This window comes from Dama dama, chromosome 2, assembly GCF_033118175.1.
Source record: "Dama dama isolate Ldn47 chromosome 2, ASM3311817v1, whole genome shotgun sequence".
Classification (NCBI taxonomy): Eukaryota; Metazoa; Chordata; class Mammalia; order Artiodactyla; family Cervidae; genus Dama; species Dama dama.
Genome location: NC_083682.1, coordinates 52,818,200 through 52,824,958, shown reverse-complemented (window position 1 = coordinate 52,824,958; position 6,759 = coordinate 52,818,200).

Sequence of the window (6,759 nt, the reverse complement as noted above, 5' to 3'; positions counted from 1 at the left end):
TTCCTTCTCTAATTGCTTTAGGTGTAGAGTTAGGTTATTTAATTGGTTTTTTTCCTGTTTCTTGATGTAAGCCTGTAATGCTATGAACCTTCCCCTTAGCACTGCTTTTACAGTGTCCCATAGGTTTTGGGTTGTTGTGTTTTCATTTTCATTCATTTCTATACATATTTTGATTTCTTTTTTGATTTCTTCTATGATTTGTTGGTTATTCAGAAGCGTGTTATTTAGCCTCCATATGTTTGAAGTTTTAACAATTTTTTCCCTGTAATTGAGATCTAATCTTACTGCACTGTGGTCAGAAAAGATAACTGGAATGATTTCAATTTTTTTGAATTTTCCAAGACCAGATTTATGGCCCAGGATGTGATCTATTCTGGAGAATGTTCCGTGTGCACTTGAGAAAAAGGTGAAGTTGATTGTTTTGGGGTGAAATGTCCTATAGATATCAATTAGGTCTAGCTGGTCCATTGTGTCATTTAAGGTTTGTGTTTCCTTGTTAATTTTCTGTTTAGTTGATCTATCCATAGTTGTGAGTGGGGTATTAAAGTCTCCCACTATTATTGTGTTACTATTAATTTCCTCTTTCATACTTGTTAGCGTTTGCCGTACATATTGCGGTGCTCCTATGTTGGGTGCATATATATTTGTAATTGTTATATCTTCTTTTTTGATTGATCCTTTGATCATTATGTAGTGTCCTTCTTTGTCTCTTTTCACTTCCTTTATTTGAAAGTCTATTTTATCTGATATGAGTATTGCGACTCCTGCTTTCTTTTGGTCTCCATTTGCATGAAATATTTTTTTCCAGCCCTTCACTTTTAGTCTGTATGTGTCTCTTGTTTTGAGGTGGGTCTCTTGTAGACAGCATATATAGGGGTCTTGTTTTTGTATCCATTCAGCCAATCTTTGTCTTTTGGTTGGGGCATTCAACCCATTTACATTTAGGGTAATTATTGATAGGTGTGGTCCCGTTGCCATTTACTTTGTTGTTTTGGGTTCACATTTATAAAACCTTTCTGCATTTCCTGTCTAGAGAAGATCCTTTAGCATTTGTTGAAGAGCTGGTTTGGTGGTGCTGAATTCTCTCAGCTTTTGCTTATCTGTAAAGCTTTTGAATTCTCCTTCATATCTGAATGAGATCCTTGCTGGATACAGTAATCTAGGTTGTAGGTTATTCTCTTTCATTACTTTCAGTACGTCCTGCCATTCCCTTCTGGCCTGGAGGGTTTCTATTGATAGATCAGCTGTTATCCTTATGGGAATCCCTTTGTGTGTTATTTGTTGTTTTTCCCTTGCTGCTTTTAATATTTGTTCTTTGTGTTTGATCTTTGTTAATTTGATTAATATGTGTCTTGGGGTGTTTCACCTTGGGTTTATCCTGTTTGGGACTCTCTGGGTTTCTTGGATTTGGGTGGCTATTTCCTTCCCCATTTTCGGGAAGTTTTCAGCTATTATCTCCTCGAGTATTTTCTCATGGCCCTTCTTTTTGTCTTCTTCTTCTGGAACTCCTATGATTCGAATGTTGGGGCGTTTCACAGTGTCCCAGAGGTCCCTGAGGTTGTCCTCATTTCTTTTGATCCTTTTTTCTTTTTTCCTCTCTGCTTCATTTATTTCCACCATTTTATCTTCTACCTCACTTATCCTATCTTCTGCCTCCGTTATTCTACTCTTGGTTCCCTCCAAAGTGTTTTTGATCTCATTCATTGCATTATTCATTTGTAATTGACTCTTTTTTATTTCTTCTAGGTCTTTATTAAACAGTTCTTGAATCTTTTCAATCTTTGTTTCCAGGCTATTTATCTGTAACTCCATTTTGTTTTCAAGATTTTGGATCATTTTTATTATCATTATTCTAAATTCTTTTTCAGGTAGATTCCCTATCTCCTCCTCTTTTGTTTGACTTGGTGGGCATTTTTCATGTTCCTTTACCTGTTGGGTATTTCTTTGCCTTTTCATCTTGTTTAGATTGCTGTATCTGGAGTGGGCTTTCTGTATTCTGGAGGTCTGTGGTTCCTTTTTGTTGTGGAGGATTAACCCAGTGGATGGGGTTAGACGATTGGCTTGTCAAGGTTTCCTGGTTAGGGAAGCTTGCATCAGTGTTCTGGTGTGTGGAACTTGATTTCTTCTCTTTGGAAAGCAATGGAGTGCCCAGTAATGAGTTTTGAGATGGGTCTATGTGTTAGGTGTGACCTTGGGCAGCCTGTATGTTGATGTTCAGGGCTATGTTCCTGCGTTGCTGGAGAATTTGCGTGGTATGTCTTGCTCTAAAACTTATTGGCTCTTGTGTGGTAGTTGGTTTCAGTGTAGGTATGGAGGCTTTTGGACAGTCACTTATCACTTAAAGTTCCTTGTAGTCAGGAGTTTTCTGGTGTTCTCAGGTTTTGGGCTTAAGTCTCCTGCCTCTGGATTTCAGTTTTATTCTTCCTGTAGTCTCAGGACTTCTCCAACTATGCAGCCCTGATAAGAAAACTTCTAGGTTAATGGCTAAAAGATTCTCCCCCGTTAGGGACACCCAGAGAGGTTCACAGAGTCACATGAAGAAGAGGAGAGGGAGGAGGGAGATAGAGATGAACAGGAGGAGAAAAAGGGGGACTCAAGAGGAGAGAGACAGATCTACACAGCTGTCTGTTCCCAGAGTGTTCTCCGTAGCCCAGTCACCTACAAAGATTCACAGAATTGGATTGGGAAGAGAAGGGGAAAGGAGGAAATAGAGGTGTTCTGAGGTAGAAAACAGAGAGTCAAGATTGGGAGAGAATAATCTTCAGTTTAAAAATAGGGCTTCTCTTCTTTTTTTTTTTTTTTTTGTAAGGTTATAGTGTATTGAAAATGAAAATTAAGGAGTAGTAGAGGAGTACTAGAGGAATTTAAAAGAAATAAGAGAAAAAGAAAAATAGAAAATAGAAGAGAAAAAGGAAAGAAAAAAAAGAAACAAAAAAGAAAGAAAAAGAAAAAAAACAGAAAAAAAAGAAAAAAAAAAGGAAAAAAAATTTTTTTTTTCCCCCTAATTAAAAAATCGTAAAAGTCTATGGAAATGAAAGTTAAGGAGTAATGGGGGAGTAATAGGGGATTTTAAAGGAAAATAAAAGAGAAAAAATAAAAAAGAAAAAAGAAAAAAAGAAAAAAAAATTAAAAAAAGAGAAAAAAGTAAAATTATATCTAGGAGTTTCTCTGGAGCTGTTGCGGTCAGTGTGGGTTCGGCTCAGTTTCAGATAGCTCCTCGTTCCAGCTTATGCTTCTCGATATCTACAGGCTCCTCCGGTGTAGTCAATGTTTCCTAGAGGGATTTTAATCTGTTGCACCAGTCCCTTCTGAAGCGGTTCCCTTTGTTTATTTGGCTTCTGTTTGCCGGTCTCTTCAGAGCCTCATTTCCGCCCTGACACAGGCGGGCGGAGGTGGACTCTTATTCAGGTAGCTAGTTCCGTCGCTCCGGGGGGAGGGGCTTGTGCTGCGGAGACGGGCTGGCGCTGCGGGGAGGGGCTGGCGCTGCTCTCTTCGTCTGCGCTGCTCAGGAATTGCTCTGCACGCAGTGCAGGGGAATCGGGCCTCATCTCGCGGTGAGGGGGAATTCTCATGGTTTTTCTCGAGTTGCGGCCGGAACCTGGGGTATATTCTCGAGTTACGACGGGGAGGGCCCTTCCAGACACGTGTTTGTTCAGCGACGTCAGGACTCCTGCCTAGGTGCGTGGGACACTTCGGGATTCTCCACGAGTCTTGGCATGGCAATTGGGAGGCGTCTCCACGGGAGGCGGGAGACCCAGGGTCCCTTTCCACGTGCCACAGGGATCCTGGGTCTCCTATCCATTTTCAAGAGGAGTCAGGCATCGTCTCCTTTGGAAGCATTGATCTCCGCGGACCTCTCGAGTTTTCAAAGGATGTGAGGCCTCCGGTCGCGATGAGGCGGAGAATTAGGTCTTTCTCTGTGGTCTCCACAGGGGATTCAGACATCCCTTCGTCTTGGGAGATGCAAGACGAGCCTGCATTCAATTCACTGCAGGGATATCCAGCCTAACTTCGAGTCAGAGCATCTCAGTGTCCATTCCACTTGAGGCCACAAACTCAGGGTCCCTCTCACCTACCTGTAGCTGAGAGAAGCCTCCTCTTGAGGTGCTTGTGGAAACTTGGTATTCCTCTTGAGTCGAAGCCAGGGACTAAGCTCTCATCTCGAGTTGATTTGGGGTCCACGGAGCCCTTTCGTGTTGCTCCAGTGACCTCAGGATCCCTCTAGACTTGAGACAGTGATCTTGGGTTTTCTCTGGAGTGCCATCAAGGAAATCAAGGCTCCTTTCACGTTTGATGTGGAACACGGAATTGCTCTGCACGCAGTGCAAGGGAATCGGGCCTCATCTCGCGACGAGGGGGAAGTCTCATGGTTTTTCTCGAGTTGCGGCCGGAACCTGGGGTATATTCTCGAGTTACCACGGGGAGGGCCCTTCCAGAAAAGTGTTTGTTCAGCGACGGCAGGACTCCTGCCTAGGTGCGAGGACACCTCGGGATTCTCCTCGAGTCTTAGCATGGCAATTGGGACGCGTCTCCACGTGAAGCGGGAGACCCAGGGTCCCCGTCCATGTGGACAGGGATCCTGGGACTCCTAACCATTTACAAGAGGAGTCAGGCAACGTCTCCTTTGGAAGCATTGATCTCCGCGGACCTCTCGAGTTTTCAAAGGATGTGAGGCCTCCGGTCGAGATGAGGCGGAGAACTAGGTCTCTCTCTGTGGTCTCCACAGGGGATTCAGACATCCCTTCGTCTTGAGAGATGCAAGACGAGCTTGCATTCAATTCACTGCAGGGATAACCGGCCTTACGTCGAGTCAGAGCATCTCGGTGTCCATTCCACTTGAGGCCACAAACTCAGGGTACCTCTCACATACATGTAGCTGAGAGAAGCCTCCTCTTGAGGTGGTTGTGGAAACTTGGTATTCCTCTTGAGTCGAAGCCAGGGACTAAGCTCTCATCTCGAGTTGATTTGGGGTCCATGGAGCCCTTTCGTGTTGCTCCAGTGACCTCAGGATCCCTCTAGACTTGAGACAGTGACTTTGGGTTTTCTCTGGAGTGCCATCAAGGAAATCAAGGCTCCTTTCACGTTTGATGTGCAACACGGAATTGCTCTGCACGCAGTGCAGGGGAATCGGGCCTCATCTTGCGGCGAGGGGGAAGTCTCATGGTTTTTCTCGAGTTGCGGCCGGAACCTGGGGTATATTCTCGAGTTACGACGGGGAGGGCCCTTCCAGACTCGTGTTTGTTCAGCGACGGTAGGACTCCGGCCTAGGTGCGAGGGACACCTCGGGATTTCCTCGAGTCTTGGCATGGCAATTGGGACGCGTCTGCAGGTGAGGCGGGAGACCCAGGGTCCCTTTCCACGTGCCACAGGGATCCTGGGACTCCTATCCATTTTCAAGAGGAGTCAGGCATCGTCTCCTTTGGAGGCATTGATCTCCGCGGACCTCTCTAGGTTTCAAAGGATGTGAGGCCTCCGGTCGCGATGAGGCGGAGGACTAGGTCTTTCTCTGTGGTCTCCACAGGGGATTCAGACATCCCTTCGTCTTGGGAGATGCAAGACGAGCCTGCATTCACTTCACTGCAGGGATATCCGGCCTTACTTCGAGTCAGAGCATCTCGGTATCCATTCCACTTGAGGCCACAAACTCAGGGTCCCTCTCACCTACCTGTAGCTGAGAGAAGCCTCCTCTTGGGGTGCTTGTGGAAAGTTGGTATTCCTCTTGAGTCGAAGCCAGGGACTAAGCTCTCATCTCGAGTTGATTTGGGTTCCACGGAGCCCTTTCGTGTTGCTACAGTGACCTCAGGATCCCTCTAGACTTGAGACAGTGATCTTGGGTATTCTCTGGAGTGCCATCAAGGAAGTCAAGGCTCCTTTCACGTTTGATGTGGAACATGGAATTGCTCTGCATGCAGTGCAGGGGAATCGGGCCTCATCTCGCGGCGAGGGGGAAGTCTCATGGTTTTTCTCGAGTTGCGACCGGAATCTGGGGTATATTCTCGAGTTACGATGGGGAGGGCCCTTCCAGACACGTGTTTGTTCAGCGACGTCAGGACTCCTGCCTAGGTGCGAGGGACACCTCGGGATTCTCCTCGAGTCTTGGCATGGCAATTGGGACGCGTCTCCACGTGAGGCGGGAGACCAAGGGTCCCTTTCCAAGTTCCACAGGGATCCTGAAAGTCCTGTCCATTTTCAAGAGGAGTCACGCATCGTCTCCTTTGGAAGCATTGATCGCCGTGGACCTCTCCAGTATTGAACGGATGTGAGGCCTCCGGTCACGATGAGGCGGAGAACTAGGTCTTTCTCTGTGGTCTCCACAGGGGATTCAGACATCCCTTCGGATTGGGAGGAGCAAGATGAGCCTGCATTCAATTCACTGCACGGATATCCGGCCTTACTTCGAGTCAGAGCATCTCAGTGTCCATTCCACTTGAGGCCACAAACTCAGGGTCCCTCTCACATACCTGTAGCTGAGAGAAGCCTCCTCTTGAGGTGCTTGTGGAAAGTTGGTATTCCTCTTGAGTCGAAGCCAGAGATTAAGCTCTCATCTCGAGTTGATTTGGGGTCCACGGAGCCCTTTCGTGTTGCTCCAGTGTCCTCAGGATCCCTCTAGACTTGAGGCAGTGATGCTGGATACTCTCTGGAGTGCAATCAAGGAAATCAAGGCTCCTTTCACGTTTGATGTGGAACACGGAAATGCTCTGCACGCAGTGCAGGGGAATCGGGCCTCATCTGCGGCGAGGGGGAAGTCTCATGGTTTTT